This window comes from Pongo pygmaeus, chromosome 1 (assembly GCF_028885625.2).
Source record: "Pongo pygmaeus isolate AG05252 chromosome 1, NHGRI_mPonPyg2-v2.0_pri, whole genome shotgun sequence".
NCBI lineage: Eukaryota > Metazoa > Chordata > Mammalia > Primates > Hominidae > Pongo > Pongo pygmaeus.
The window spans coordinates 30,859,888-30,877,480 of record NC_072373.2 but is presented as its reverse complement, the minus strand read 5'-3'; the positions used below and the strand labels follow the sequence as shown (position 1 = coordinate 30,877,480).

Genomic DNA, 17,593 nt, shown 5'->3' with positions numbered 1-17,593 from the left:
CAAAAATATGGAATATATAAGAATTTAACTAATACCTTGTGTTTAGGGTGCGTTACAACTGTATAAGGAATTTTTACATGAAAATTTGGGAGAACAAGAGAGAACGTCATGTAATAACGTGATTAAACTTGTTACTGAGCCATTTTACAAATTCTGGAATATAAAGGACAAGGTAGAGTATGTTCCAAGGCAGGCAGTGGCCACACACTGCTTGGCTTGTAGGCCCTATTAGGGATTTTGGTGTTTCTCCTAAAAACCAGTGGAAAACCACTAAAGTATTTTAAGCAAGAAGTAGCTTGATCAGGCCTGAGTTTAAAAAGTTTCACTTTTTTTTTTTTTTAAACAGGGATCATATCAGAAAGATATGTTTGATGAAATTAACTACAGAATCAAGAAGTATATACTCAAAATGCAAATATTACAATATATGACAGTGTAAGTACATTTTCATTAAAAAATGAATTGTGTGAGTCCCAGAAGTTACAAGATTACACTGGGAAGAATGAGCGATCACAAAGTAAAAATATTCACGATTGAACTGACCACTTATGGAACTAACCCATGCTGTACTTTCTCTCTCCCACAAAGTGGCCCTGGTTTCTGTTTCTATCATCTCTGTTCCACCTCTGTCTATCTTATGTTGGCTGTCTCTCATTGACTGTTGGTGGTTGACAACGCCATGTAAACACAGAGTGAAATTGCATCTCTTACAAAATATGAAGGATTTCATACAGACAATAAAGGTGATATTGGAGAACTGCTTCACCAATCATGGTCATTAACCGTTAGGATCTGTGAGAGTTTAACCAGCACAGTCATCACTCTGGCTGACTCAGCAATTTTTTTCCACTACCAATGATTAACCTAAGCGGATGATGGTAGTCTTGTTCCTTTTACCACTTATTTATTTAAGAATGAGTTGAGTTAAGCAGACACTAAAAGCGGACTATAACCGAGGGTCTCTTTTTAAGATTTTCAAATTTGGAAAATTCTGCTTTGATGCTAAGAAGCAGAATAAAACCCAGAAAGATTCAATCTGACTTATTAATATTTGGGAGAGGTCAGTTTATTCTGCTCAGTTCAATTAAAATCAAATAACTTTATTGGATAGGAATTATTCAAAAGTTTGTAATACTAGGATCTATTACTCTAGGCAAGCCATACCTAAGTAATCTATACAGTTAGGGGCAGGCTAATTTCAGGCAGCAGGAAACAGTCAGCTAAAATAGAGCAGAGACGGAGGAAAATACCACTGGGAGTGCTACTCACATGTTTAAGGGCAGACATGAAAAGGTAGGCAAGTGTTTCTCTTTCTTTTGGCAAGCATTTTATAGGAAAAATTCTACAAAGCTAGGAGACTACCTGTTAAAGCTAAGCCCATTTAGAAGGGGAGGGAAGGAAGAAAATAATGCAAAAAGTCAGAGTTCAGTATTGACAAGGGATCTTTTCATTGCATGTGATTGATGACTGAAGGTTCACCCCTGCTTTTTGATTCCTGTTTGCTGGTTTCCCATTTTATTTACCCATAATCCACTCATTACCCTGATAAACCATGGAAGCAGTGGTCCACAAATCTGTGTTAGTTTCTCTGTTCTCTCTGCAGTCTCTCAGAGGTACCTGCTAACACAGCTTTAAAGATCCCCTGTAAGTCAAAATTAGCTATGCTTGGTGGCACATGCCCATAGTCCCAGCTACTTGGGAGGCTGAGGCAGGAGAATTGCTTGAACCCAAGAGGTGGAAGGTGCAGTAAGCCAAGATTGCGCCACTGCACTGCAGCCTGGGTGACAGAGCAAGACTCCATCTCAAAAAAAAAAAAAAAATCCCCTGTAAGTTAATAACTTCCACTTTCTATCTCTTGCCTTGAATGTCCATATTTCCTTCTCCCTACAGATAATCTACCTTGAAAGAATTTGCCACCAACTCACTAAACAGGTCAGTTTAATAAAATCATTGACTCCTAATAATCTTTGCCACTGAAGTATTCCTGGGCATTAGGCTGGTGCCTTTTAACTCTGGCTCCATGGTAGAAATGTGTGAGGAGTTTTTTTTTAAAGGACTAATATCATCTCAGCTTGGAGACACTAGAATTTAATTGGTCTGGGTTGGTTATTTGGTGATTTTTTTTTTTTTGACAGAGTCTTGCTCTGTCGCCCAGGCTGGAGTGCAGTGGCGGGATCTTGGCTCACTGCAAGCTCCACCTTCCAGGTTCACACCATTCTCCTGCCTCAGCCTCCGGAGTAGCTGGGACTACAGGCGCCTGCCACCACGCCCAGCTAGTTTTTTGTTTTGTTTTGTTTTTTTGTATTTTTAGTAGAGATGGGGTTTCACCGTGTTAGCCAGGATGGTCTCAATCTGATTTCGTGATCTGCCCGCCTCGGCCTCCCAAAGTGCTACGGTTACAGGCGTGAGCCACCCCACCCGGTCTATTTGGTGATTTTATTGTGCAGCTAGGGTTAAGACAACCTAACTAAGCCCTGGGTTTTGGCTGCCCTTCTGCATGGCTTGTTCACTGTTCTCTGTGCATTTCTTCAGTCCTCTCTCCTTTGCCTGCACTCCACAACCATAAAGCAAGATGGCGACCCTCTTGCTCTCAACATTTGTGTAGAACCTTTTACAGAGTTGGGCTGTTTTTCTCCTATAGCTCTATTTCATTGATACACAACAGGAAGTTGTCTTCAAGCATACTTTCTATCAGGGCATTATGCTATCCAGAATTCTGTATTGAATTCTGAATGTCTACTTTAAATAATTAAGATAACAGAACTCAAGGTTACCAACTCATTGAACTTTCCAGGTCCTTTTCCATTTCTCTTTAGAAATTGATCTGTTTTCTGTAGATTTCAAGTAGATTGATAGTCTCCATCTCCTTTTTTTTTTTTTTTTTTTTTTTGAGACAGAGTCTTACTCTGTCTTTCAGGCTGGAGCGCAGTGGCACGATCTCGGTTCACTGCAACCTCTGCCTCCCAGGTTCAAGCAATTCTCCTGCCTCAGCCTCTCCAGTGGCTGCGATTTATAGGTGCCTGCCACCACACTGGTCTAATTTTTTTTTTTTTTGTATTTTTTTAGTAGAGATGGGGTTTCACCATGTTGGCCAGGCTGGCCTCGAACTCCTAACCTCAAGTGAACCACCCACCTTGGCCTCCCAAAGGGCTGGGATTACCGATGTGAGCCACTGTGCCTGGCTTCTCCATATTCTTTATACCATTTGTTCCTCCGGTCTTCAATCATCATCCTTTCTATTTTCCTTTCCTTATTGTTAACTTTTTATATTTTAGTTGCATTCTCCTTCACTAACATAATTTTTTTCTAGTCACTCCTTAGATAACGCTACTCAATTCAGACAGTTCATTCTGTACTCACGTCTTCCTTTGTACTTTTTAATTGCTTATTTGTTGTTTTTGACATCTTAATGGCATTTTTGAGCTTCTCAAAAGTGAGTGCTGTTTTAACTACCTTTTATAACCAGTAAGTGTTCTGTATACATAAAGCACACAATAAATGGCTAATTAATATCAAGTTTTCTGTTGAACAAGTACAATACTTAAATCTTTTCTGCTTGAGCCAAGTCCAAGATATAACTCTCTTATATACTGTAGTGACTAGCCTGCAGAGCCATCTGTCTAAACCCTGAGACTGAAATTCTTTAATGTGGAGATCTCTATCTGCAGAGACGAGTATGGCTTGATGATGATCAAAAATACTCCTCTCACTGAACACACAAGCCTTTGGTTGGCAGCCAAAGGCAATTATGTGTAAAATCTGAAGCTATTTCTAATTCTGAGTTTCATGTCTTTAATGCTTTCTCCAAGAGCCACCCTATTTTCAAGGAATTAGCATCAGGACAGCCATTGGCTGCCATAGATGTTTAGTGATCCATAGATCTTTTGCATAGTTTGAAAATATGCATTTTCTGGCCGGGCATGGTGGCTCAAGCCTGTAATCCCAGCATTTTGGGAGGCCGAAGCGGGTCAGGAGTTTGAGACCAGCCTGGCCAACATGGTGAAACCCTATCTCTACTAAAAATACAAAAATTTAGCCGGGCATAGTGGCACATGTCTGTCATCCCAGCTACTCGGGAGGCTGAGGCAGGAGAACTGCTTGAGCCCAGGAGACAGAGGTTGCAGTGAGCCGAGATAGTGCCACTACACTCCAGCCTGGCCCACAGAGTGAGACTCTGTCTCAGAAAAAAAAAAAAAAAGTAAAAGAAAGGAAAGAAAATATGCATTTTCCCTGCACACCTAAATTGGAATTGACTGATCTCTGCTAACCATATGTAATAGTCACATGGCTCTTTGTATGAGTCTGGCCTATACACAGTGCAGCATGGTGTTATGTACTTTTTTTTTTTAACTTGTACTTTTTTTTTTTATCTTGTTTTAAGTCTATATGTAACTTCTTGAGGATAGAGAAGATTGTATCTCTCTAGAGATAGAATGGTACAGCTACCAAGACTGGTACAGCTGGTAATGGCTCAATTTTTGTGGCTTAGCTGATTGACTGGACCAATGAGAGCTGAAATTATCAAGGCACAGGAGGTGATGCTGAGTGGTCCTCAAACTTTAATATGCTTAGAATCACCTGGAAAACTTTTGATTCAGAACTTTTGATTCAGTAGACCTGGGATTGGTGGGAGGATTTGCATTTCTTTTTGTTGTTGTTGCTGTTGTTGTTGTTGTTTTTGAGAAGGAGTCTTGCTCTGTTGTCAGGCTGGAGTATAGTGGTGCAATCCTCGGCTTACTGCAACCTCTGCCTCCCAGGCAGATTCCCCTGACTCAGCCTCCCAAGTAGCTGGGACTACAGGTGTGTGCCACCACACCCGGCTAATCTTTTGTATTTTAGTACAGACGGGGTTTCACCATGTTGGCTAGGATGGTCTTGATCTCCTGACCTCGTGATCTGCCTGCTTTGGCCTCCCAAAGTGCTGGGATTACAGGCTTGAGCCACTGTGCCTGGCCGGATTTGCATTTCTAACAAGTCCTTAGGTGATGCTGCTGCTGCTGCTCCAGGGATCCCACTTTAAGAATCACTGCCCACAACTGTACCATTAATTTAGCTTGTCTTTTGGGAGATTGGCAGGCAGAGCAGGATCTTGTTGAGTTGCAAGTGTCTGACAGCCTGACCATAATTTATGACTAGAGAGTGGTGGTCCAACCTTCCTCTCATATGTCCATGGGAGTGAACAAGATGCTTTGTCTGTTTCATGAACACTTTTATTAGTTCGTCTCTGAGTCATGTTTAACGTACTTGATTACAATGTTAGGACAGAAACATTATGCTCAAAGCTCTAGGGATACTTCCAAAATGTCACCATTGAAAAGTACCAACCCAGGCAACAGGGTTAGGATTGCCCATCTCTTTAGTACTTGGACTATTACCTGTGGGTCTTGAACATTTTTGGAGGATATACAGGCAGAGGAGAGGAGAATGTTATAGAAAGACTAAAGACTTCTGGAGTCAGCAGCCGGGTGATCATGGTATTTAAGCACTCTAAGACTCATTTTTTCTCTTCTTAAAAGCAGTATATTGGCCAGGCACGGTAGCTCATGCCTGTAATCCCAGCACTTTGGGAGGCCGAGGCAGGCAGATCATGAGGTCAGGAGTTCGAGAGCAGTCTGGCCAACCTGGTGAAATCCCGCCTCTACTAAAAATACAAAAATTAGTCAGGCGTGGTGGCGTGCACCTATAATCCCAGCTTACCCGGTAGGCTGAGGCAGGAGAATTGCTTGAACCCGGGAGGTGGAGGTTGCAGTGAGCCAGGATCGCACCACTGCACTCCAGCCTGGGCAACAGAGCAAGACCCCATCTCAAAAAAAAAAAGCAGTATATTAATACTTCATGAAGAAGGTATAAGAATTAAAAATATATAACATCCCTCCATTTGTATGGAACACCCAATATTTCCTAATAAACAGTGACTATGTTCTTATCTTTATAACTTTGTCATGGGGTCCCTATCCGCTCTGCAGTGATTTGAACAATCGGTATATAAGTACTAGATGAGAGTCTCCATGATACAGAAACTATGGCTCATGTAAGTGCTTTTTTGCTTTTTACTGTTGACAGGGTAAGCCTTGGACAGGAATTGGGAGTCCTTCAAATTTGTCTTAATGCTCCTGACCTCTCCATTCTACGGCTCCTTTCTCCCAGTGTCTATCTCCCTATCAAATCTTACTCTCTGAAAGCTCTCTGCTCTCCTAACCTCAACCTGGTGAGATTGACTGTTACCATAAGCTCCTATTACGTGTGTCATATCCTTCAGGTGTACTGAGGTGGAAATAGACCAGGTGGAGAACCACTGTTTTTGCATGTTCAGTGTTAATCCTCATTGCTAACTGGGAATTGAAAGGCTCTCTCTTCTACTAAGGGAACCTCAGATACCAGCAAGCAGGTAAGAAAGACTAAAGTGCCTTAGATAGCTGCTATATGTAGTTAAGATTGACCCTGTGTTCAAACTGAAGCTAACTATGTTACATCCTTCTAATATCGACACGTAGCATCAGAAAAATCAAAATACATACATGGTACACACAACTGCCATTTGAAGCCAGTTTTTCTCATTGTAGGAAACTACTACGGGGCAATCTCCAACCAGCCTCTTTTACTAAAACATAGAATTTTGTTAGAATAAAAATGCTCTTAGAGCCTCTGTTAAAGGAAATAACTCTTTTGTTTTCATGATTTGAATCTCGGAAACTGAAAACACCTCGGGAAAGAAAAAGGACCCCTTTAGCTCTGCTGGGATTCTGCAATGTGGCTCCAGCATGTCTATGGGTTTCAAACCTGATGCTAAGACCGTCTGTCCCTCGATAAGGAGGAAGCTTAAAATAGCAGGAACAAAGGACAGCTTATACAGTCCATAGAATATGAAGTGATGACAAGCACAGCAAAAAGAATTTGAGAGTGAAAAGGAAATTGCACAAGAGGGCAGGATAAAGAGATCCTGAATAACCCTAGTTTCAGTTTCCAGGAGGAGAAAAAATTCAAAGAATATTCCTTTCAAAGGTATTTGTTCAAATGCAATGGCCTCCACTTAGCCTACCAGAGTTCTTTACCTCAGTTATCTAACTCTTTGGATTTGCTCACGTGAGCTGAAAATCTCAGCGGCTTTCCTCATGAGGTTCTCAAAAGACCCTGTTGCAGGCTTGAGGGAAAGATCATAGCTTTTTGTTTCGTTACCACTAGAATGGGTGACCAGGTGCTGTCCCATTTCTTTTAGCTTTACAATAAAAAGGAGCTTCTTACACACTCTTTTCTCAGAAGTACTATGGCAAGAGATCCCCAGAAGGAAAGACAAAGGGAGCTGAACAGTATTTAGTGAATTTGAACCACCTGGGATGTTTCTTTTAGATAATACACCCTCTCTTCAGGAAAAAAAAAAAATGTTCCACACTATATGTCGATAACATCCTCTGTTCTCTGCTTAATTTGATCATTGTGGGTACTGTGGGAAAGCATCTTATAGTTTGTAAGTGACAGAGCTACCAAGACCTATTTGTATCGGGTACCAAGCTAGATAGAAACTGTATATAATTCACTCATTACATTCTTGTAGAAACAGAATGTGGTAGCTATTTTTGGTCCTGTTTTGAAATGACAGAATTGAGGCATAAAGTTAATTTGTTTAGCCCATGCTCACAAATCCTGTAAGCAGCCGGATTCAGACTATGGTATGTAAGATTATAAACGCCTGCATTTCTCTGGTGGCCGTGAGATGTAGGCAACGTAATCAGCCAAGGAACAGAAAATTAGACACGTGTTGAAATTTGGTAATGAATCATTCTCCTGTCTCCCTTTAATTCTAAACCAGATAGATAGTGGGATAAGATAAATGAATATCAGTCTTTTTTTGTACTGGAAATAGCAGATTCGAAAACATGGCTTGGAGGAGAGGCTATAATTAGGTTTCCTAATTGCTTCCCCATGAGTTGAACCAATGTACTCACCAAACTGCAGACAGCACAGCAAGAATACTGCAGGCTTTCCCCCTGCTCTAGTTTGCTTGCCCAGGGAAGGAGTGAAACTGGGACATGTTGGAATCTGTTGGAAAGGGCTGGTTACACTGCCCTTTCCTCCATTCTTGCCAGTGTTCAGTTCCTTCTTCCATTCTTGCCAATCTGATAATTTACTCTTTTGCTCTTAGGAAGTAAAGAATGGATAGAAAGGACAAAAACGCCTTTCCCATTTTTTTCTTCTTTGGAATGAAATGTATTTTTTTTTCCTTCCAAGGAAATATGAAGAGGTAGTGTTTAAATGTCTCCTTAAAAGTAATGAAACTATCTTTTTAGAAGTTTCTGTTTTGAATTCGCAAAAAAGATATGAAATTGTTTCTGGTTGAGCTGAGTTGATTTTAATGCCTATAAACTTTGTGATCAGAGACAATACTTTAGCTTCCAAATTGCAAAATTAATGTTGGCTCATCTGCTTAAAGTCAGATAACTCTACCCTTTGGGTAAGCAAGTGAAACACCCAGTCATTTTGGTGGAGAAAATCAGTGGAGCCAATTGTTTAACCGGATTGGCCAAAAAAGAAATAAGAGGGATAGGTTTCAGACGCAAGCCATATGCTTCTGTTCCAAGGGGGAAAAAAAGAAAGCAGTCAGAACATTTGGTGGAGACGGAGGGCCTGAATGCAAATTTAGATGAACAAAGGAACAGCCAAGGAGAAAGACATAGAAAGATGATATAACAGCTGCAGACAAATAACGCAAGTTAAAGATGACTTTGATACTGGTGAAGAATGTTGACTAATTTGGTCAAGTTTTTGATGCTGAGACAACATCAGAAGCAACTTTCACCTTGTTCAGGGATGAGCTCATGTGTTCAAATTGCAAAGAACTTTGTGTGAGCCAGCAGCACCATCTTTGCATTTAACACAAAGTTGCTTAACTGAGGGACAAGATGATGGTCAAGCTCCAGTTTGATGCTTTTTGAGGCACATTGTGGTCAACATTTAGATTACATACTGTGTTTTTCCTCTTGGAGCTGTGGTTTCCACTAGAAGAAGGTCAAGAGTGTGACTTTGGCATATTGTGAATAGTTTGATGATATATCCCAGATTTGTCTAGTGAATTTTAACATTTTGTTGATTAATAATTACTGAGAGTTCTTCACCTGGTCCTAGTTATTCTGAACATTCTTTGACATGGTTATACTCTCTTTCATCTTGAAAACACATGTATCAATCAACCATATAAACAACTGGCCCTTTACTGGAATCAGATCAGAATTTTCATCCCAGGTCTGACACTCACCTTTCTGTGAGCCTGGGGAAGTAAGTTTATTCATTCTTTCAACAAATATTTTTTAGGTACCTACATCTTTTCAGCACTGGAGATGATTTCTGCCTTCATGGACTCTAAGCTGAGTGAGGAAGATAGACCATTAAGCAGGTCATTAAAACCAAGTGCCATAAGAGCTATTTTAGGGGACCTACAGGAAGGAGCCTATGGCAGTGCAGAGGAGATACATCTGTCTTAAAGGGTCAGAGAGAGCTTTCTCATGGTTTAAGCTGAGTCTGAAGAGGTTAAATAAATATTTGAGAAGCAAGTGCTTTGCAAGAAAGGAACTGCGTTTTAGACAGGGAGACGAGAGCTGCAAGCAGGGAACTTGAATTCAGAGAATTTCAGTTTGCTGAGAACATGAAGTGTGAGGAAGGCCAGAGGGAGCCTGGAGAGGTTGGGGGGCAGAGATAAGAGGAATGTGGTGGTAAGTAAGCTGGAAGAAGTAGGTAAGATCTTTGGTTCCTTTAAACACAAAATAGTAATAATAATGTCCACTACACATACAAATTCTGAGAATCAAAGGAGAAAATGTTCACAGAACAGTTTATAATCTACAAAGCACTAGACAAAGGCAAGACATTCCGACTGGGGTGTTGGCTGTAAACTGTGGTTCACTTTTCCAGGAGCAGGAACAGTTCTGCCTAGTTATGCTCTGAAGATCTTTTTGACCAAAGTTGCAATGTGACAGGAGTTTTTTGTGAAAACATAAATTGCAATAATATGGTCTATTTATGTATTTGTTTTCTATTTCCTTATACATTTTTTATAGATGTCTTTATTATTTAATATTGGCAATGCCTGGTATATATGGCCAACCACCATGAGAAACATTTCCCAGATCCCTGAAATCATATTACAGAGGCAATGATCACACATAGAGGTGATTTTAAGTACTCCCTGGACAATTGCTGTTTGCTCTGTCGCCATCAATTCTAGGCTCTCTCGGTCGATAGCCGAATCAAGCTTAAGTTTTTTTTCTATGTCCCAATTCATCCCTTCTTTCTGGTTTTGTTCTCAAGAATAAATTTTAGCAATGCATTGTGAGTAATTTTCTTCAGAAGAGCCAGCCAGTATTTCTCCTCTGTTGGTTAAACCCAAAGCCTGGGTTTTTGCACCCAGCTTGTGGCTCAGGTCACTGTGTAAGCCTAGGATTCGTTATTTTTATATTTTCTTCCTCTGATAAGAGAGACTCGGGACACATAAGTGTTAAGCCTATCTAAATGTTTCACCCTGACTTCAAATGGATTTGCCATTTTCTAAGGAAAGGTCTGTGTAGCTGGCGGATAGCTATAGTATGTGTACACACTTATAGTATGTGTGAACACTTATAACACTATAGCTTTTCATACTTTCAGTACCTGGTTTCCAAGCTGCCAAGTTTCTTGAACAGAGAACGTGAGTGAAGTTTGAAGCCAGAGGGAAGATGCGAAGAGATTATTAGCTTTTCAACTCTGTTATTTACAATTCCTGTATTTCTCTTAAGGATCCAGAAAAGGAAGTGTCTGGAAAAAAGAACATTTTGCTTAGAACTGATACTTTGGCATTTGGTAATACTTACTTTTCTTGTTTTTTATTTTTTTAGATGGAGTCTCGCTCTGTTGCCCAGGATGGAGTGCAGTGGCATGATCTCTGCTCACTGCAACCTCTGCCTCCCCCGTTCAAGTGATTCTCCTGAGTCAGCCTCTGGAGTAGCTGTGACTTCAGATATGGGCCACCATGCCTGGCTAATTTTTGTATTTTTAGTAGAGACGGATTTCTCCACGTTGGTCAGGCTAGTCTCAAACTCCTGACTTCAGGTGATCCACCCGCCTCGGCCTCCCAAAGTGCTGGGATTACAGGAGTGAGCCACTGCACCTGGCCAATAAGACTTATCTTAACAAATTTTTTGTTGCTGTTATTTTTGGCACAGACCTTTTTTCTTTCTGTTGTTTTAATCATTTTTGGAATCACAAATGTCTTTTTAACTTTGAAGTGTTTTCCCTTATATCTGGAAGATGGGGGGCTCAGTGAGGTATCTGAGTTGGTGGAGATGTCTATGTTGGAAGGCAAGTTGGGAAGAGCAACGCAGAACATGGAGAAGGCTACTTTGGGAAGTTGTGGGGGTGCAAATGATATATTTTCTGCTGTTGAGAAGTCTGGTTAGCTTTGGCTTTTGAGAATGTCACTCTGGGAATGTGTGTGTGTCTGTGTGTGGGGGCAAGAAGGAGGCCACACCAGTGGGATTATAAAGAGGCTTTGAATTGTACCCCCACCCCTCCACCAGAATTGTTAGAAATTTAGTTCCCAGATATCCACTCAACCCTCTTTGGCAGGATCCCTGGGAGGCCCAGTTGTCTTTCTTGGAAGCCAGTAAAATTCTTTGTTGGTGGTTGTGGAGGCCAGCATCTGATCAGCTGCTCAGTAGCCATAGCTGCTGCTTCTGTTGCCCTGGCTGCTGGACTTGGAGGCTTCCTGGTTGCTAGTGACTTGGCCTGCGTGGCTGCGCCCTGTCCCTGCTGGGGCTGGTTTATGTGGCTCTGATGGTTATACATGCCGAAGTCACTCCTCTCCTATGTGTTCCTCAAGTGCTCTTCACAGTGGAGCCAGGAGAACCTTACTGTTCTTTCTTCAATTCCCAGCATGGCCTCACTCTTTCTTGCAGCGCCCCCTAGTGTTGGCACACTTTCATTCAATTATCTTTTCCATCTGTGTCTCTTGGCTCAAGTTCCTACAGATCGGGGTGGGAATCACATAGGATTGTCCCATTTAGCAAATAAAAATAGAGAATGTCCAGTTAAATTTGAGTTTCAGATAAATAGTGAAGAATTTTTTAGCATAAGTATGTCTCAAATGGTGCATGAGACATACTTATACTAAAACATTCTTCATTGGTTATCTAAAATTCAAATTGAATTGGGTGTCCTGTGTTTTATCAATAAATACTAGATCCAAATTAGTGATCTTCCCATTTCCAAGCCCCTCGTTACACTTAGAATATTGCTAGTGTAACAGATCACATATGGAAAAGAAAGAAATTGGCTCCTTTTTAAAGCAAATTTTAGTATACAAGTACTCTGAGCAATGCAGCTGTGGACCAGGGCTAAGTTAATATGCTTTTTAAGAAGTATGGTTTCCTTAAAGTTTAATATCTAAAAGCTAGCTCCATAGTATTATAGTTTGAATTTCCAAAAGCATGGACGTTGAGTTTGGCTTGCGAATAAATCTTTAGGAATTGAATAACTTTTTATTTACATCAAATGAGTAATAGAATCTAATGATTCAGGCACCTGAATTGTGAAAAGTCAAAGTATTTGTATATTGATTGGGTCATACAAAGTCATTTTATGGGAAATGTAATGTGAGCAATTATTTCCTTTTTTTTTTTTTTTTTTTTTTTTTTTTTTTGAGACAGAGTCTCGCTCTGTCGCCCAGGCTGGAGTGCAGCAGCACTGTCTCGGCTCACTGCAAGCTCTGTCTCCCGGGTTCACGCCATTCTCCTGCCTCAGCCTCCCGAGTAGTTGGGACTACAGGTGCCCGCCACCACGCCCAGCTAATTTTTGTATTTTTAGTAGAGACGGGATTTCATCGTGTTAGCCAGGATGGTCTTGATCTCCTGACCTTGTAATCCACCTACCTCAGCCTCCCAAGTGCTGGGATTACAGGCGTGAGCCACGGCACCCAACCTATTTCCCTTTTTTTTTTTTTGGATGTAAAACTGTAATTCATTTTAGGGGGAAGGGACACTATGTCTACATGGTGGCAACAGTTTAGTGAACAGATCCACAAACGTCTGTCAATAAAAACAAACAACTTCCCAAAAGTCCATCAATGGGACAGCTCCACATATCCAGATAGATAGATACATAGAAAGATAGATAGATAGATTATAGATAGATAGATAAATAGATAGATAGATAGATAGATAGATAGATAGATAGATAGAATGAATAATATTCAGCCATCAAAAGAAAGGGGATTCTGATACATACCATGGCATGCATAAACCTTGAGGACATTATACTAAGTGAAATAAGTCAATTACAAGAGGACAAATATCACAAGATTCCATATATGTGTGTATATATATATATATGATAACGTATAGTCTAGATGCCTATAAAAGGTTCCTAGAATAGTTAAATTCATAAAGACAGAAAGTAAAACGGTGGTTGCCAGGGGCTAGGGGGAGGGGAGAAATGGAGAGTTGTTTAATGGTGTTTTTTATTGTATTTATTTATTTATTTATTATTTATTTTTAAGACTGAGTCTTGTTCTGTTGCCAGGCTGGAGTGCAATGGCGCGATCTTGGCTCACTGCAACCTCCGCCTCCTGGGTTCAAATGATTCTCCTGCCTCAGCCTCCCAAGTAGCTGGGACTACAGGTGCGTGCCACCACCCCCTGCTAAAAATAAAGACAAAAATAAACTGAGTCTGCAGAGGTTAAATAAATATTCGAGGAACAAGTGTTTTAGACAGGGAGACAAGAGAGCTGCGAGCAGGGAACTTTTAATTCAGAGAATTTCGGTTTGCTAAGAACACGAAGTGTGAGGAAGGCCGGAGGGAGCTTCAATAACTACAAATATGTTGCTTTAATAATTTGATTACAGATTGAGAAAAAGGGTTTATTTTCTTACTTACCCATCATTTTGACAAATTAGAGTAATAAGGGAGATGTGTGGATAAGGATTTCTGACAGTACTGGCACTGGGGAAAACAAATGTCACTAGCTCTCAGTAGGAGCTGCACAAAATGCAATTTTCTTTTTTGTTCCTTTTGTATTTCCTGATTTTACTTACAGGTGTTGTTCTTGCTATACGAAGTCATAAGAATATTTAACTTCTAAATGGGGGACAGAAATAAATGAGAAAAGTCAGACTCCAAATGTAACCATTTAGAGCAATGATAAAATGATATTTTAAATTAATGAATAAATCATTTATTATATGCTACTTCCTTAAACAATGTCTTTAACATGATGTTAATGACTCCCTTTTAGTAAATTGTTCTCCAGGTAATTCCCACCTGATATTTTTCTCCAAGAGACAATTTTAGTCCCCAGGAAGGAGCCTACGTTTTGACACTTTTGCAGCCATAACACTGGGCGGTTTTTTGGCTAACACAATAATTTTAAGAAGTGGTTTTGCTTTTGTAAAAGTAACCTGGAGTCTTCAAACAGCTGGCAACTTTTGGATTTTTGTGTAAAATATTTAGGGAAGAAATGTGAAATATTCAGTATAAAATATCTCAGTTCATATGCTGAGGTGCTACTGATTTAAGTAAAGTGGAGAATAAAATAGAGTCAGTGATTTACTCAGTTTACTCATTCATTCCATTCATTTATTCACTGGGCAAATATGAATCAAGGATTTACTAGGTCAGGCAGTATTTTGAGTTTGATTTTGGTGGATGAGCAGTCAGGGATGCCTTTTGAATGGAGATACTGTGAAGCTTTTGTTTCCCTGGTAGTTTTTGTTTTTGTATGAATTATCTAGATAATTGTGTAAACCTTCGTATTAACTTTGGCTGTATATTGAAGCAGATAGTCTGAGTCCTAACACTGAAATGATACTCTAGAACATTGAGAAGGAAGAAAGCAATGTTATTGATGCTTAAATGCCACGGCATCCTGCCCACAAGAGGCTCTTGGGCATAGCTTACATTTCTCTCTCTCATTGCACACTCATGGGGATATTCTCAAGCCCTCTCCATGTGTGCTCTGCCTGAGTGCCAAACTCGCTGCTGGTCACTGATGTGATCCCACAGCTAGCAGCCTGGCTATCCTCCCCTTCATTTGAACAGAGGAAGCTCTTCACCTTTTAGAACCCAATATTCACTCCCAGCTTTCCTACTTGAAAATTCGTTTATTATCCTTCCCATATTTTCTCTAAACAAACTTTCTCAGAATGTTGTTAAAATTCTGAAAGCAATGACAAAAACTATTGGTACAGGAAGGTGGCAGGGCAAGGATATGTCCAGTGGGAGAAAAGTTAAACCATTGCATGCCAATAAACAAAGGTGAGCGCTGGGAAGCCAACTGACCTGCTATGTGGTATGAATGAATGAAGTAAACCACTGTATTCCAGAAACAGGAAATAATGTCCATTAAGAAATAACTGCTTCCCGTTTTGTTCCATCAGTAATAAAATGTTATCACGTGAATTGTGATCAGTCTGTAACTCTATCCACATGATGCTTCAACTTTTATTCTCTCTTTTTCTGTCAGCCTGGTCTTTGCCTGGCAGGACTTTATGGTTCCACTGGGAGAAAAAGGGAGAAAAAGATCTTCTTGGTACTATTAAGCTTTTAAAGGACATTTACTTTTTTTCTTTTCCTGCAGACCACAACCAATTGCTCTTCCTTCCCGTTGAAAGAAACCCAGGCTGTACCTGCTCTTTCATCTCTTGTGTGGAAAACATCTATCAGCTGGAAGCCCTGAGTCTTCATGTTCAAGGATTTTAGTTGTAAGCTGTTCAAGGCATAAGCTAAAGTTTCAGGCAGAGGTAGTTTTAGTAGTTAAGCCTGATTTTTACTTCCACCCTCTGTCCTCCAGGGCTATATGGGAAGCTTTCTGTGAGTGGATAAGCTCTTTAGCTAAGATGTAAACATGTTCCCTGGTATCTGATAAAGGTTCCTGGAGACTGACACATTTTTTTTTTTTTTTTAAAAAGAAAGTAAGTGAGGAAAAAAAGAAAAGGAGAAACTGAATCCAAGGCTTACAAAGGGATTAGAAAACTGTACCCCAGATGGAAAATTTTATGGGCTCTGGAGAAAATGTATAAATGAAATATCGGTATCATAAAATAACAGGAAATAGTGTAATCTACCTGATGGAGAAAATTGTCACTTTAAAAAAAGTATCCTAATTTCCTTCAAAATTGTTCTTGTTTTTGAGCCAATAAACTGCAGCTAAGCTCACCATAGGTCTTTCTTCTGCCAGACTCCTACTTGCCAACAGAACCTTTGTGTGTTTACTATTGAAACTTTTCCATTCTATTTTTTTCTAATTAAAATAAAGCCACCCAGAGGCAGACAAAAATCATACAATAAGGAAAGAAAATTGCTAATAATCTGGGTAAATTATGATCCAGAAGTTTAGAGGAAAATTAGAGTGTGTATTATAGCAAAGAACTCAAAACAAATTTGGGGTCAACCCAAAGAAATGTATAAGGGGGAAATCCTATGTTTTCCTTTAATAAGTAATAATAATAATACAATTAGTTTTAACTATGTGCATGGTAGAAGATAAATCAGCAGATGAATGCCTAAGGCACTTACTATGGGGAAATGTGATAGTCATGTAATTTTTGCTTTGTTTTTTTTCCTCCTCTTCAACTGCTAGGATAGATTATATGACTTAGTAAACCATTGCTGAGTATACGAGGAAAAACTTGTTTGGTTGCTTAGATCACGTATTATCAGGATTAATTTCCTGTTATCTATGCAGATTATTCTGACTGTGATAATTATGGCATTCCCAAAGGTAATGGTTTGAATTGATTTCATAATCCATGGTCTAAACACACACACACACACACACACACACACCCACACACAACCTATTCAACAACATGAAGGTTGGCCAGGCCTTGTGCTAAGTGCAGTGGAGAATAGGAAAAAGATGAAATAGAATTCAAAGACATAAATACAAATGCAAAAATAATTCAAGGTAGAAAGTGATAAATGTCGGCCGGGCGTGGTGGCTTAAGCCTGTAATCCCAGCACTTTGGGAGGCCGAGCTGGGTGGATCACAAGGTCAGGAGATCAAGACCATTCTGGCTAACACAGTGAAACCCCATCTCTACTAAAAATACAAAAAATTAGCCGGGCATGGTGGCAGGCGCCTGTAGTCCCAGCTACTCAGGAGGCTGAGGCAGGAGAATGGCGTGAACCCAGGAGGCGAGCTTGCAGTGAGCGGAGATCACACCACTGCACTCCAGCCTGGGTGACAGAGCTAGACTCCGTCTCAAAAAAAAAAAAAAAAGAAAGTGATAAAAGTCACAGGTATGGGCAGATAAAATTTTACGAGAGTTCGAAGGATGGAGGAATGATTTAAACAGGATGAGGTTCAACAGAGTCTTCTTAAAGAGATAGCATTTACAATGCACCATTAAGGTTTGACAGGATTGAGACATGATCTTGAATAGGTTTGCATAAATTTTCAATAGAACACTGCACATTTATCGACGAATTTGCTCATTTAATAAATGTTAATGCTGCTGCAGGTATTCTAGGTTCTGGGGGTGGAGCATTGAACCAAACAGTCAAATATTCTCCATCAAGTTGACATTTTGTTGGGGTGGGGTGGTGGTATTTGAACATTTTATTTTCTTCAAAC

At 40.0% G+C, this 17,593-nt stretch overlaps 1 long non-coding RNA gene across 1 annotated transcript; it reads left to right on the top strand.

Annotated features, from left to right (window-relative positions):
- Positions 1–345: 345 nt before the first annotated feature.
- LOC129020108 (uncharacterized) lies at positions 346–16,173 on the top strand. Its single transcript, XR_008495768.1, has 3 exons — positions 346–435; positions 13,543–13,640; positions 15,596–16,173. It is a non-coding gene; the product is annotated as an uncharacterized LOC129020108 (long non-coding RNA).
- The last annotated feature ends 1,420 nt before the right edge of the window (positions 16,174–17,593 follow it).